Here is a 16,712-nt window from a genome sequence, read left to right as displayed (position 1 = left end):
TCCCATGCGGCTCCCGGCAGTACAGCCTGGATTCACACACCCCCCAGGCTGGACACCTGGAGGTGGCCACCTACCTCTGCCAGTTACCCAATCCCAGCTGCAGAGGCGTTGCCAGGAGAGAGTTGGACAGGTAAGCGGAGGGATCGACCTGCCCACACAACAGTGGGAAGAACTTAACTGGGAGTTCTCAGTCGGCTTCAGAGCTTCTCTCACCCTTCCCTTCCTCAGTTAAGACTTCTTTCACAGGTTAACCTCTTCTCCACAGGTACGCGGGCACTGCTACGTTATGGTCACTGTTGAAGGGCCGGAAAGGAATTTTCCTGCATTGGCAGGTTTTGCCTTCCCCGTAGCAAAATGTCACAACTATGGCAGTTTCAGGCATTGGGTGGAATCCTTTAGTCTATCTTCCCTAAATGGGGGGGGGCATGAAGTGGTGACCCACGCCCCCTCCTCTTTGTGACGGCGATACCAGGGTTCCCCTTTAAAGGGGTTGTTTTGAGGGGAGACATTGGCCATATGCCAATTTGTTGTCATTGCTCTCCCCCACGACAGTGGCGAAATGGGGGGCGGGCTCTCCACTTGAACAGACGTTCTCCAGAGCCAGCCCAATCCCCACACATTCTGGATATCCCTGATGTTCCTCAGATCCCCAGCCAGGGACTGAGAGGGATAAACGCCCAATGCCTAAGCCAAGTCTCCCTACATCTGAAGCATAGCTGTCAACTTACAGATTTGAAAATAAGGGACCAGCAGCCTCGAAAATAAGGGACCAGCAGCCAAAATAAGGGATTTTAGTCAACCAGCTCCTTTCCTTTTCCCCATAACAGTCAATCAAAGGAGCATCCAAAACAAATCCAAAAGCAAATCCCACGAGATCGCCACCCGCCATTGTACTCAACCAGCTCCTTTCCTTTTCCCCCACCAAGTGCCCCCGCTCCAGACAGACCTTTTCCCCGGCAAGGGTGAGTGGGCCGTCGATGACGTATCCATCCGATTCCAAGCACAGGTATGTTCAACTTCTGAGCCCCTCCGAGCCAAAGGCAGAAAGCCCAGCCAGCAGCCAAACGAAGCCTCAAGTGGTGGTTCCCACAGCGCAGCAACCCGGCAAAGGGGATGCATCAAGGAAAACCACCATCACCTCTCTGGGAAGCGCTGAGCAAAGGCAAGTCCCCAGGCAACGCGGCCAGGCACAAGGCATGCAACCCCCACCCACAGTCGTTCTTAGACTCCTTATTGGGTGAGCAACGCAGCCAAGCAACACAGTTGGAGCCTCCCTGGCAGGGAGGGAGGGAGAGGAGCTGCTTCCTTTGAAACCCAGGAAATTTAAGGGACATCATCAATAAGGGACAGCAGCGGGAAACAGCGCTGGGATAAGGGAGTTTCCTGCCAAATAAGGGACGGTTGATAGCTATGATCTGAAGCTTTAATAACGTTGTGGCCAATTTTAATCCCATAACACGTTGTCTTGAGTCATTATTCCACTTGGGTGTCGTCCGGGGTTGCGGGGGTCTCTGCCTGTCCACGCAATACTTGTAGAAACAAGTGCCTATGTGGCAGCATCAGTAGTGGTACAGCATCTCTGGCATAGCAGTGTTGTGCTCTACCAGTGTCAGGGTGGACAATTCTATCCTGGTCAGTGGGGGCAACTTGATTAGGAGGATCTGCTTTACATGCCGAAGATCCATGGTTCAATCCACCTTTTACAGGTGGAGCTAGGAAAGTCTCCTCCTGAAACCATGGTGAGCAACTGCCAGTCAGTGTAGGCAACACTACGCTAGATGGACCAGTGATGTGATTCAGTATAAAGCAGCTTACTAAGTGCCTGCCATTTGGACAGCTTTTATTTGCACCATCCCTTGGCCACGACTGGAGACAGAAGTTGCTTGAGTAGATGAATTTGGCACAGCATGTCTTCCATTTTGATACTGTGGGATTTCCTGGAGCAATCCCTGCCCCCACCCGCTGCCCCGCTGCTCCCTGTCAGTGGGCCACTTCAGTGCTGGTAAAAAGGAAAAGGTGTTTTAGACATCTAAATATAAAGGAATGCAATTTTAACATATTGTAGCATTAAGAAGTTTAGAAGCTTTTAGACATAATCTGAAGGTAGTGGAAAATTAGATGCAATGTTACATTAGGCATGTTTTTAGTATTTTCTTCTTTTTGTAGAAGCTGTAATTTTCAGAGTTTAGAACCAATTTAATGTCCCTGGAGTTACAGCTTTTTTGTATCCGTTGCCCATTAGGTGAATTACTAAGCCAAGAATGAAATCCATTTATAATGTATAGAATACTGCAAGATGTCTTAAAAACAGTCTAGCAGAGTGGGGGGGGGGGAGCATCAGGAGTCCATTAAATTTTGAAGACAGTGACTTCTGAGGTTCTTCATATAATCATATAATGGTTTTTGTGCTTTGATAAGATGCATTAGATATTGGAAGATTTATTTAAAAGTTTGAATTCAATAAAAATGTATATAGAACTAATATAAAATGCATACAGCTTGACATTTCAGACAGCTTTCAAAACACTATTTTGCCAAAGAAAGCCTGCCACATTACACTCTATAATATTTATTTTTTTAATAAGATTAATAAACACAATACAAATGACAGTGCCAACATAGTAGACATTTAATAGATATTGCAATGTCAGTTATAAACTCCTGCTTATATATGATTATTCTTCGCCTACTGAACTGTGATCTATGGGGAAGACTAAAAAGGGAGGTGATGATCCAAATCTATTATTCCTAAGATAATGACCTCACTGGTGTTAACACAGGATAATGCAGAAGTACATTTTTATCGCTGCTCATCATATTAGGCATTTTGTATACTTTTAAGTAATTTCTGTGAATGGCACCCACCATACAGTTTCAATGGGGTCTGAGGGTGAATTGGTGGGCTGTGTCCCTAGTTTCTAGGGCACGGACGGAGAACCTGCGACTCTCCAGGTGTTGTTGGACTACAACTCCCATCAGCCCTAGCCACCAGAGTTAATGGTCAGGAATGATGAGGATTGTAGTTGAATAGCACATGGAGGGCCACAGGTCGCTTGACCCTGTTTTAGGGGTTTCTATTGTTACAGATATCATTTCTTCAACAGAACTAGCAGAATGAATGTTTTTCCACTTTAGTTTTGTTGTGCTCTTGAATGGCATAACTCTAGCTATTCCCTCCCTACCTTCCCTTATGTGTAGGAAATTGTTTAGCTCTTCTATTTCCTTCATTAAACGATATACCAGAGCACACATTCTGATACAAGTCCATCAAGTCTAGAGCAAAAAACTGTAGAAATTGACCTGTGAAATATAGATTGAGCAACACAAATGGCATTGTGGGTTTTTTTTTGGTACATATGAAATAATAAAAGGTCATAAAAAGCAATTATCAAGTTTTATATGGTTAGAGATCTATACTTAATCTTTTACCAGATAGTACATCTCCATATTCTTTAATAGCTACCAATTCCTTCACTGACTTTTAGGTACTCCTTGCTTTTATTTTATTTAAGCCACAGTTTGTTAATAAACATGACACACATCTAAAGCAATACATCATTAATAAGCAGATTGAGCAGGTGAGACCAAGAGTAGGTCCAATGGTCAAGTAGGCAGTTACTACTTGAGGAAAATGGGGGACAGGTGGGGCTCATCAGCCTGAGAATGTAGCCCACCTAAGAGAAGGAAGACTCTGATCCTAAACTTCCACTGCTGTGCAACTGTACCTATTCAAAAGAAAGGCTTTGGGAGTTAACCCCAAGGAAAATTTGTACCCACTGCTTTTTGGAGAAGAAAAGGTTAAGGAGCAAATCCTACACAAATCCAGAGTGGAGTCCCTAAGATAGTTGGATGGTGTGTTATACACTTTCTTCTGGCAACTCCTGCAGCCAAGCTGGTGTGAAATGTATTGCTCTGCTTTCCTTTGGACTACATCAGCTGAGAGGGCAGTCTTCTTGTCATCTTCTCACAAAAATGTCCCACAAGGCAGTTGAGGTGCAGGATCAGAGTTTTCCTTCTCATCTGCTGGAGCCTATCTTCACATGCAGAGTTAGTCACTAACTCACCAAAGGTTTGAGACCCATTGGCTCCCCTCACCTGGTTTAGCCAGCCAGTCAAAGCCATTTCCCGAGGTGTGGCCACTGTTGCACGCTGACAGCTTCCAGGAGCCGCAGGTGAGAGCCGAGTGCAGGGTGGGGACCAAAGGTGGACAAACTACCCCAGAAAGAGCACAAGCTGTCTCCCACCAGAGGTACCACCTCACCCTAACACTCCATACACCTCAATGGTCAGACAGAGATTTAAAGGATCAGGCACCATTAATAAAAGAATATTGCATTTGTCCTAGTAATATATGGCAGCTAGTACAAACAACCAGCAGATTTTAAAACTCTGAAGATCAACAATTTACAATATATTTAACTGACTCTTCCAGGAAAAGCTGGTTCCTGGTCAGTCAGAAATGTGGATCAGTGCTCCAATTAGGAATTTGATGATGGGTACATCAATGTAAGATCACTTTGCACAAGCATCAAATTGGGAAGAGCATGTTGCCAAATATTGTCTTTTTGGAAGCACAGAGGTTTCGAACTCTAACTCCCATCATTCCTTTCTATTAGACATGCTGACTAAGGCTAAAGGAAGTTGTAGTCCAAAACATCTGGAGAGCACCAGGCTGGGGAATGTTGAACTGTAGCATTGTCATTTTCCAATATGACTGTAGACATTTTGATAAAAAGTGATTTGCTAAACATTGATTCCCCTTGTAATTACCTTGCATTTGGCAAATTTCTTAATTGCAAGCAACAATATTGGTGTGGCCTTCTCTTTCCCCCTCTCTCCTCCTGCTATCTCCCCTCCCCACACAGCACTGAAAAGGCACCTAAAGAACAAATTGCCGCCTTTGTCTGAAGCCTGTTCATTCACAGTGGGGCTCTTGATCTGAACAAACCTGAAGATGTCAGACTGTATAAACACTCAGGGAAAGATATGTTTCATAAAGGCTTCTGCTCTAGAAAATTATATGCTACTTTCAGAATGCTTTGCCACATTTAAAAGTGTAATTATACCCTTCTCCTTAATGAGTGACACAGCATATGTTTACACATGTTTTAGCTGACTTATGACAGCACATGGAGAAGCACATTGTGCATTTGGTGGCAACATCTAAACTAAGGAAAGAACAGCATCTGCTAACCTTGCTCAAGTATTTCAGAATGCACAAGGCTGGCAGACAGCGTTAGAGGGCCTTGCCTTCCTTTCCCCCCACAATAATACTATTTGATTCTCCTCTACCTTTCTGTTCTTTCATACTTTTTCAGCAGAGAATATTCTTCTGAACTATATACCTACTATATGGAAGTTAACAATAGGACAACAAAAATGGATTTTACGTGCTCTAATGGTAGCCAAGAGGCTGATATTTATGAACTGGAAGAATAAAGACATGTTCTCCTTTAATCAGTGGATTGATAATATGATAACACTTGCACCCTATGAACGGATTGTTTACAGACATAGATTCTGCTTGGATAAATTTGGAACGAATTTATACAAAATGTAGTAGGCGATTAATATTTACGTTAGTATTAGGATAATAATGGGATAATAATATCAAATTTATAAAAGAATGTATGGGTTAGGTCTATTTTTGTATATATTCATATAATGCCCCCCATTACACAGTTGTGTGCTTTGTTCTTTGTTTCTTTTTGTATCACTTTATTGCTTTATAATTGAAATTTATTCAATAAGATATCAATTAAAAATATTCACACTTATCTGAATTTTGCAGCAGCAGCAGCAGCAACAACAACAATTTTATTATTTATACCCAGCCCATTTGGGTGGGTTTCCCCAACCACTCTAGGTGGCGTACAACACATATTAAAACATAGTAAAACGCCAAACATTTGAAACTTCCCAATACAGGGCTACCCTCAGATGTCTTCTTAAAGTTGTGTAGTTCTTTATCTCCTTTACATTTGATGGGAGGGTGTTCCACAGGGAGGGAGCCACTACCAAGAAGGCCCTCTGTCTGGTTCCCTGTAACTTCAGTTCTCGCAGTGAGGCAATCCAGCTTTCCAGCCACTTAATGTGTGCAAAAACGCAGATGCAAGGATAAAGTGAACATCAAATGCAGTTTTGAAAGCAGTATATAGAATTGCATTATATTATGGGAACTTGCTTTGTAAAAATCTGTATACAGTGGTGCCTCGCAAGACGAAATTAATTCGTTCTGCGAGTTTTTTCGTCTTGCGAGTTTTTTCGTCTTGCGAAGCACGGTTTCCCAAAGTCTTCAAAATCACCAAAGTCTTCAAAAACCTCAAAAAAGGCTACCACACCGCGTGCTATGAGTTGCTCCTCAAAGTCACCCTGGGTATTAACGGTTTTAAGAAAAAGGAAACAAACTTGCAAGACGTTTTCGGTTTTTTTCGTTTTTCGTCTTGCAAAGCAAGCCCATAGGGAAATCTGTCTTGCAAAGCAACTCAAAAAACGAAAAACTCTTTCGTCTTCCGAGTTTTTCTTCTTGCGAGGTACCACTGTATTAGGATAAAACTTGTACCAAAATGCTGATGAATTTTCATGAGGACTTCAAATCACAAAGTGATGTGGAAATGTACAGAGCTCAGTAGAAAAATGAGAAACTGAGGGAAACAAAAATTATCAGATCTGCCCTTTTCAAGCACAAGTACCTGTTTTCAGGTCACCGTCCTATGACATTTTGCAAAGTGCAGTCACACAAATAGAATTTACCTGGATGATGTAATTGATACAGGAGAATGTAGTGTTACAAGTAACCTGGTCCAGAATTTGTTGTTTTAGAAAAGTTTATTTATGTATGTAACAACAGCAGCAGCCATGTTCCGTGAGCCCAAAAATGGGAAATGAGCAAGGTCCCTTGTAAAGAGGATTGGCAGTTCAAGATGTCAGAATATGCAGAACTTGCAGGTTTAACACAGAGAATAAGAGAGCAAGAAGAACCTATATTTACAGGAGAGTGTAAAATATTTATTGAATATATGGAAAACAATTGTACACAGATGAAAACACTGACAGCATTCAGATAAATTAAACAGAATAAACAATATTTGATTGATGTGAAAGTGAAAAATTGATTTGGATGGTTATAGTAAAATATGCAGGAAAGTATGATATGTAATATGAACCATCGAAGGAGATGGCTCCATGGAAGGAGAAGAACGAATATTTTAAAGTTTGTAAAATGTTTATTTTGAAATGTAGAAAATGAAAATTCAATTATACACACACAGAGAGAGAGAATTTATTGTTTTAATATGCATTTATGCTTTTGCGTACTATGTTAGCAGCTCTGAAACCACTTCTTAGTATAAAAATGGGGGGGGTTGTAACTAATTATACAAATTATTATACAACATATTATATGGTAACAAAGCCTGTAGGAGCATTGATTATATATTTGTGGGGGATGCAATCTCTCCACAATTTTTTGGAGAGAGTACAGACGTGGGGTTTTCCCTTGAGAATGTGCAATGGGCATTTTATTCACAACTTTATGATCTGCTTCTTAACTATAGGAAGGAAATGGTTCAGATAATATAATCCAGACTGGAATAGGTGTTATCCCTCAAACACAGAGGAAGGCAGCTTAGTGATGAAAATAGCCTGTCAAGACAAGTGAGGACATGGCATGCATGTGACAAGAAAGTGAAATCTAAAATTGTGCATTAAGCATTCATATTTTAGAATATTTTCTCTTTCCTAGAACTGATTGTTTAGTGGTATCCAAGCAAGAAGAATAAAATGAAGAGAAAGCTGTCCTTTATTAGAAGGGGTGTGTGTGTTTTTCTATTATTTTAAATACTGTAGTACCAGTATTTAAATAACTGATGCACAAAGTGTTTCTATGTCGTCACTGGCAAATCTGCTTATATCTTCCTCTGAAAATGCTAAAACAGATAAGATTGAATCTACAGGTCACTCTCTGAACATTAAAATTAAATATGTGTGTTCCTGTTGTGGAGCTGCAATGTCAGAATGGACCAGGCCCATAAAACAGAGACAGGTGGCAATAGAAGCCCTCCCCATTTGCTCACCTGTCACTTTGAAGAATGGCTCCAGTGCTGGGGTGCAGATAGTCAAAAGTAGGGGTTGACTGCTACTTTTGACTGCTAAGGCTGAATCCCAGAAACAATAGGCAAGTGTGTCAGTATGATGATGATGATGATGATGATGATGATGATAAATAAATAAATAAATAAATAAATAAATAAATATCACTCCACTTCCCAGTCAAGAGCTGAGGATGGTACAGTATAACCAAAATATGGTACACTGGTGTGTCAATTTATCATCATCATCATCATTATCATTATTATCACTATTACTTTATGTCATGGTACCTCCCAGTCAGGAGCTATGAGTGGTAAAGCATTCGTAAAATACAGTAAATTAAAAACAGGTTCATTATTCCTGGTCTAAGAGCATACCTAGATTATACAGTCTAGGTTTCCTAGGATTGTAGATATACTTATTTAAGGCAGAAGAATTCCAGAGGTCTCTGAGCGCATCTGGTTTGGCTATGGAGATCCAGACTATTGACAGGTATCTGCCATGATGGTGAAACTACTGAGATTTTTTTAGTTTTATATCGCAATGTGTCTGTGTCTGTGATTTGTTGTAAATGACCTGTGTTGAACCTGCCTTGGTTTGGCAAAGCAGGGCCGCAATAGAATAGCTCTGTTGTCTGTGGGTGCGTTTGAGTGAGATTTTTGAGTGAGTTCAGTGGCACCACCCTCTCTACTCACTTTTTAGCCCGTCTCTAAGACCAGTTCTCCCCTGAAGAGAGACAAGAAGAGCAATGCTTTTCTCGGGGGGGGGGGGATGCAGGGGTACGCAAACATTTTGTGACTCTAAGTTTGGCCTCATTGAGGGGCAGTATTTCAATATGCCCTGCTCCTGCCAACCTAGCAGTTTGAAAGCACGACAAAGGGCAAGTAGATAAATAGGTACCGTTCCGGCAGGAAGGTAAACGGCATTTCCGTGCGCTGCTCTGGTTCACCAGAAGCGGCTTAGTCATGCTGGCCACGTGACCCAGAAGCTGTACACCAGCTCCCTCGGCCAGTAAAGCGAGATGAGCGCCGCAACCCCAGAGTCGGTCACGACTGGACCTAATGGTCAGGGGTCCCTTTACCTTTACCTATTTCAATATGAGTAGGAAAACATTTTTTTTTAGAAAAAAAGCTCTGAAGAAGAGAAAAAGTGAACATACACATTCTTCACTTTTTAGGGGACCCTGGGTAGAAGTCAGATCCAATGGAAATAATTTGAGCCTTGAAAAACACATAGAGCTAAAAGAAGTGTGTGGGGGGAGTGTCACTTTTCCAACTTACTCCTTCAGCTTTTCAAGGGAGAACAAGGTAACCATCGTCACCACCTAATGACCAATGAGGTGAGGAGAAGGGTCAGAGGTCTTGAGGGTGCCAAGTGAAGACCTCAAGGACATTGTTGCACCCACAGTCATCATGTTGGTTACCCCTGCATTCAAGTTACTTAAAAGTATTCAGAGTCATACACTTCTTAGTGGATGGTGCTCTATCAAAGATGTCTGTCAAAAGATTCTGGTTAATTCCACAAACATTGGATCAAATCTGGACAGTGTCTATACTGTATAGTGTCAGGAAGTCTCCACACAATGGTCACTATTTCTTCTGCTTGAGAAACTGTTCTGTAACTTCTAATTCATAGTTCATGCACACACACAGCTGTTTGCTCAGAATCAAAGACCCAAATAATTGCCTAAACTAGTGGAACTGACAGTGCACATCAGAGTATAAATAAGACAAAGCGTTATTCAGGGGAAGAGGATCAATACATTTTCTCTCATGTGAATACTAGCTTCACACTATTCTTTCTAAACAATACTTACAAACTTGCTATATCTTATCCTCCCAAATCCATACACAGAAGTTCTCTCAGAAGGGGAGCTCAAATGAGGCATAATTGCTGACTCTGTTAAGAAAAGAAAATGAGAGGCCATTGGTGAATTTCAGGGAATAATAATAAAAAAATGACCAAAAACTTTTCGTCAGAAAATAAATATTGCTTAGTGCCATTTCTCTCTTTGATTAAGATCTCTCACTAAGATAGCAGGATTTAGGATGATTCAGATGCACAAGACCCTTCTTCCCAATGGAAATCGGGCACAGAATTATCTCATCAGTACTTCTGCAATAACACCCCACTTCTTAGGAATCTGTGGTTAAGGTCCTCTCGTTCGAGTAACTAGTTCCACTAGTGCAAGCCCACACTAACTCAATGGGGCTCTTCTCTATCCTGTGCATTTTGTTTTCATTCAGGGGGAAACTACCCAATTCACTTATTTTGAACCAATATTTGAACTGAAACATTGCTGTCCTTTGGAATTCACAAATCTCTGAATTTTGTGATGTGGTTCTTCAAGGGACCAATGTGTACAAAAATCCATATATTGGGGGAAAGTGTGCATAAAAATGCGTGCATTCTTGAAAATAACATAAAAAACATATTATGGAAACCTGCCTGCAGAAATGTGTGGAGTATATTAGTCAAAACTGCTAACAAAAACATTTGTGTGAAATTCTCACTAAAATGCTGGTGAATTTTCATGAGGATTTAAAAAAATATATATTGCAAATCATGGCAGAAATGTGGGGAACTGGAGTGGAAAAATGAGAAATGGAGGGAAACCAAACCTAACAAATTCACCCATCCCTGCTCCCAACACAATTTGAATGGTGCATAGAATCCCTCTCAGTGATTAATGTGAGGGTGAAATGTCCTTTCTGTTTCTTGGTCTCATTGGAGGTATACAAAACAACTAGAACCATAGATGCGCTGCCTCTTCTAGCAAATGCCCATATCTCACTAGGAAGAGCTACCTTGTGCCTTGTAAACCACTCCTTCATGACAGTGAAAGATCTTGTTGAACCCTCCTCAGACAAGCAATATGGGATGAATAGAAAAAGCTGACTTCATGGCTAGTGCACCTCAGTGCTGATTTATGGTTTTCATTCATTTCAGTAAACGCACATGAAGGTGAATCAGTTTCTTCATTTGTGTGAAACAAAGGTTTGAATAACATTGGATCTTCCTGCTCAGAGTAATAACTTACTCCTTTTAAATTGTCCATTATAACTACTTTTTCTCCTTCAGCATTTGTACATCAGCAGTTGCAGGACAAAATGGTGAAAGTCTTTCTTTGGGTTCAGTGTGAATGCAATTGAAATCATATTATTGTAACGCCAGCCTTAGTTATTGTGCATCTGGAGATAAAAAGTGTAATTCCTAAGAAAAGTGCCTTATTGTGCAAGTCCTTCCATTGTACAATAGATTATAGTTCTATCTAGCATCCTTTGTACTGTTGGTGATGTATCCTGAGCCACTTTTCAACATGCAGAGTTAAGTAATAATAGTGTGGTCCCTGTGTAGGCAAATAGGGCAACCATTAGAGACTCAACTGTAACTCACAGACAATCCAGAATAATAGACTCTCAGAGAGAATGCAAGAGGTTTGGCTTGTAAGATTTATTATTCTTCCTAAAATACTGTAGAATCATATTCTATTATGCTGAGGACAGTGGTGGGGAGGGAATGACTTTTCTTCTGGGAACTAGATTGCTAGGAAAGAGAAGTTAGGTGTGACTACAGTAGGGCACAACAGGCCTGTGAAAATTGGAATATTGCAAGGAAAACCAATAAAGAATATGTGCTTAAATTGGAACATAATTATTCTGTTCTTGTGGTTTGTTTTCTGGTTGCTCCTGTGGTTTTTGTTTTTGTTTAAGTTGTCTGTTATCAAATTTATTGTTGTGATTATTTTATTTTATGTATTAGATTTACCGTATTTTTCACCCTATAGGACGCACTTTTCCCCCTCCAAAAATGAAGGGGAAATCTGTGTGCGTCCTATGGGGCGAATACAGGCTTTCGCTGAAGCCTTGAGAGCGAGAGGGGTCAGTGCGCACCGACCCCTCTTGCTCTCCAGGCTTCAGGAAGCTATCAGCAAGCCTGGGGAGCCCGCGGGAGTTCCCACAGGGCTCCCCAGGCTGCGGATAGCAGCCTGCCGCCGGCGCGTGGGGCGCCCTGAAGCAGAGCGCCCCTCGCGCAGGGCAGACATCCGCAGCGTGGGGAGCCCCACGCTGCGGATAACAGCCTGCCGCCCGGCGCGCAAGGCGCCCTGAAGCAGAGCGCCCCTCGCACCGGGCAGACATCGGCCAGCCCCACAAGCTCGGGGGACAGCGGGGAGGTGGAGCGCCGCCATACCGCTGTTCCCCGACCTGGTTTTGGGGGGGAAATAAAGGGAATTTTTTTTCCCTTTATTTCCCGCCCAAAAAACTAGGTGCGTCCTATGGGACGGAGCGTCCTATGGGACGAAAAATACGGTATGTACCACCATCATAAGATCTCAGAACGATTCACAGAATAAAATACAGGATAAAAACAAGTAAATAAGTAAAACTAAACAGCAAAACATTAGACCCCCCCCTTTCCACACACACATTTCAAAGGCTGTAGAATATTAATCAGCCCAAGGCCTTGTTGAAGAGGAATGCCAGGCGAACCTCCCTGGGAAAAGCATTCAACAAACGGAGCCACTACAAAGAAGGCCCTTTCTTGTGTTACCACCATCCAGACCTCATGTGGAGGAGGCACACAAAGAAGGGCCTCAGATGATGAACGCAGAGTCCAGGATAGTTTATAGAGGGAGAGGCGGTACTTCAGGTGTTGCAGTCCTGAACCATTTAAGACTTTATAGGTCAAAACCAGCACTTAGAATGGGGCCCGGAAACTAATTGGCAGCCAGTGCAGTCAGGCCAGGATCAGAGTAATATGCTCAAAACCATCTTGTGAGCAACCAGGCCACTGAATTCTGCACCAGCTGAAGCTTCTGAACCATCTTCAGAGGCAGTCCTACATCTAACACATTGCAGTAATCCAACCTAGAGGTTACCAGGGCATAGACAACGGAAGTCAGGCTATGCCTGTCCAGATAGGGGTGTAGGTAGACTACCAGTCAAAGCTGTTAGAAGGCAGTCTGAACCATCGAGGCCACCTGAGCCTCAAGCGACAGCAGAGAAACCAGGAGTACCCCCAAGCTATGTACCTGCTCCTTCAGAGGAAGTGTAACCCCATCAAGAGCAGGCGAAATCCCACCCATCTGGTCTAGGGAACTAGTCACTTACAGTGTCTCAGTCTTATCTGGATTGAGCTTCAGTTTGTTGGCTCTCATCCAGTCCATTATTGAGGCAGAGGTTCCAGAGGTCGACCAGGGCTTTGACAGGAGCACTGGTCAAATCAGCCAAGAAATCTCCCAGAGCTGTCTGGAAGCCATTGGCTCCATCAGTCTCTGAGGGTGGACCAACCTAATGGGGAAAAGATGCTGAAAGCCTAAATCTCAACAAGTAGTAATCTGACCATGACAATGGACTTATGTCAATAATCCCCCACTTTCAGGTCGCCCTCTTCCTGCCCAGTCAAGAAAATAAGGTCCAGAGTGTGGGTGTGACCTTCCACATGTGTTGGGCTGTTGACATGTTGGGACAGCCCCATGGTTGTCATGGCAACCATGAAGTCCTGAGCCACCCCACAGCCAGTCGCAATAGTCTGGGAGTCTCCAACGCTGCCTCTGAGACCAGTTCAGTCAGCTCAGGCACGGAGACTGCTGGGCAGTGAGGCAGGTGGTAAATCAGCAGAATCCCAAATCTGTTTCAATTGCCTCACTCCAGGAGATGACACACTCCAGATCCCCCACAAAAACTGGACAGAGAGCCTGGAGAGAGAGAGAGAGAGAATATCTCTATAGTCCACAGCAACTCCCCCTCCCCAACCCTCAAGTCTGGCCCGATGCTGCACCAGGTACCCAGGTGGGCACAGCTGGGTGAGACCAACACTCAGGTCTCAGTGATGCAGGCATCTTCACCCACAATCAGGCCATGGATGAGAGGATCCTTATTCACAGCTGATCTGCCATTTAGCAACAGCCCCCACAAAACCTGAGGTCTGGCTGATAGGACAACCACAATTCCGGAGGAAGGGCTGGCACACAGCACAGTCACCAACATCCTATGTCGTGTGCCCCTTACTGAGCCTGCCCTGCCTCCCACATCAAAGCTCTCCCTGGCCTGAACAACTGCAATTGGGGCCCCTCTGCTCTCCTCGGCTCCCCTTCTTCCAGGCACATTTTTCAAATAAAACAACACCCACCCGCATTTAAAACTCAAGTTAAAAACACCCTCCACATTAAAGCAATACTTTTCCCACAAGGGGGTTGGCCCACACCCTCATTCCACCCCCAAAGGGATGAGCCCCTTTGGTGTTATCCCCTTCAGTGGTGACTCTAACATCATCGTGTCTGCTGTGAAATAAGCAGTGGCTCTTCATCTCTGCCCATCCCTGCTCCAATACACCTCTAGTCCTCACTAAATGCCTTAAGAAACCTCTGAAGGGGGGAGGGGGAGCTACCACTGAATAATCTGTTAAAACTGAGGATAGGTGTAATTTCAAACAAATAATTCCTTTCGATATGATTCCACTTCAAAAAGAGAGAGCGCTCACTGGTTGAAACTCTACCAAAGCACACTTCAAATGCCATCCATTATTCACAATTGGTGGTCTCTGATGTGTCACTTAGCACCTTCATCTTCAGTCTGTGTACTAATTTAACCTTGAACCTTGTTCCTTTTTGTACTTCAGTTTAATTCTACCTGTTTACTTTGTCACTGAAATAGGTAGCTCCTTTTGTCTCTGAAATGTGTTGTGCCATCCTTTCTCTAATACTCCATATCATGACCATGGCATTGCCAGACACATCATGTTCAGTAACTAATACTGATGGCTTTCAATATTGCCTAAAGACAGAAGACTCTAATCTCAGCTGCATTATATGCATACCCTCCAACATTTTCCCAATGAAAATAGGGACTTTCCATTCCATAACTATAATTTTACTATTTATACCCCAAACATATTACTGGGTTGCCCCAGCCACTCTGGGCAACTTCCAACATATATAAAAACATAATAAAATATTTAAAATTTAGAAAACTTCCCGATACAGGATTGTCTTCAGACAGCTCGGGGAGTCAGATTACTCCATACCCTCCACCATTTCTCCAATGAAAATAGGGACAGCCTAAGGAAAAGTGTGACATTCTAGGATCAGATCAGAAACCAGGACAGTGTCACTAAATCAGGGACACCCCTGGAAAATAGGGACACTTGGAGGGTTTGTTATATGTGCTGTTTCTTTTCTTCCTATAGTTGTAGCAAAATGTTCTTTGATTTCCTGCCTATCATGCAATTTACTTTCAGAACTACCCTCTGTAGATGTTTTCCTCCTTTGTAATCCCCACCCCCCTCTCTCTTACAGGCCCTATCATTAGGTAGTAAGAGGTTGCTGCCTCAAGCTCCATCATGCTATTGGAGCAGCAGTGGTGTCAGCCTCTTGAGCCCCTTCCTGGTCTTTACTTTCTCCTAAACTGGTGCCTGGAAGCCATGATGCTTGCTTGCTGTTAGCTTGGACGCTCTATCTGATTTGCTAGTTGCCTTTTCACAGTCAGCTCCACTAGGAAAAGCATCAGTTAGGGCAAGCAGGCAGGCAGCTCAGCCTATATACTCCAGTGGATATCATTAATACTAACCAGTTTTCAGCTCCAATGTGGCACGAGGGGAGGGGACCTGGGGAGGGGGGCAAACCCACCCTGAATGCTACAGCAGGAATGAAGGCTGCATCCCTTATCTGGTTGGGGCAGATCGGCTGAAGAGTTGTGGGTGTTTTTATCCCCAATATGGCACAATAGGTGTGAAGGACAGGCCTTCTCCACTCCACGGCTGATCAGCTGAGGACCCAGTCTTCATCCCCATCAAGATGTGCTGGTTAGGGAGGGTAAACTTCCCTGACTGGTACATAAGGTTGAAAACTGAGCTATTCAGGGGAGGGGTGTGGCTTCAGAAGAGTACAGAGACCTAAAGAAGAGGGCAGGTGGGCCACAATGTCCTCATGTCTGTTTTAGCATAAGGAGGCATTTAAAGGCAACAGTAAAAGCTGCCAAAGACCTGGTGGTAATTTTCTGTGCCGAATGCATGGAACATTTGGTCATCTCCCATGCAACGTTTTATAGTGCACTTCCCATACATAGTCTTCAAAACCCTTTGGTGAATTATGTGTTTTTTTGTTGCTGTGGGTGGGATACTTGGATTTTGATAGCAGAACTGAAGGAGAGGTTTTCCCAGTGCAGTTATGCTACATAGTCCTGTCACCACCATCCCATTATAAAGTTTGACCTAATAGCAGCTTAGCAGGTGATCTGACATGGGGAAATGCTATGGGGTGAAAAGACTAAACAGCCACCTATAGTATTGGCCTGGTCAAAAATGGAATTTATCCTATGGCTGTTTTAAAGTAAAAACAAAACACCAAACATACCGCAAATTCAATTATGGATTTTTGAGCATGTTTTGGCACAGAGGCAAAAGATGTTCTTGTAGTTGTATCTACCTGCCTCCCCATCCATCATCTTAAACTGTGTGTGTACAAGAACACATCAAGTGTCATCTATTTGTGATCTTTGAACATCAATGAAATCATTTTATGTAGATCCCTGCCCCACATGCTTGTAATCAAAAACATTCAGAGGCATGTCTGAAGCACAAAACATTCAGTACACTGATGCTTAGGGCAGAATTCCTTTATT

Source organism: Podarcis pityusensis (genome assembly GCF_964106645.2).
Source record: "Podarcis pityusensis genome assembly, chromosome: 11".
Classification (NCBI taxonomy): Eukaryota; Metazoa; Chordata; class Lepidosauria; order Squamata; family Lacertidae; genus Podarcis; species Podarcis pityusensis.
The sequence above is the reverse complement of the archived record's forward strand: the minus strand, read 5'-3'. Positions refer to the sequence as shown.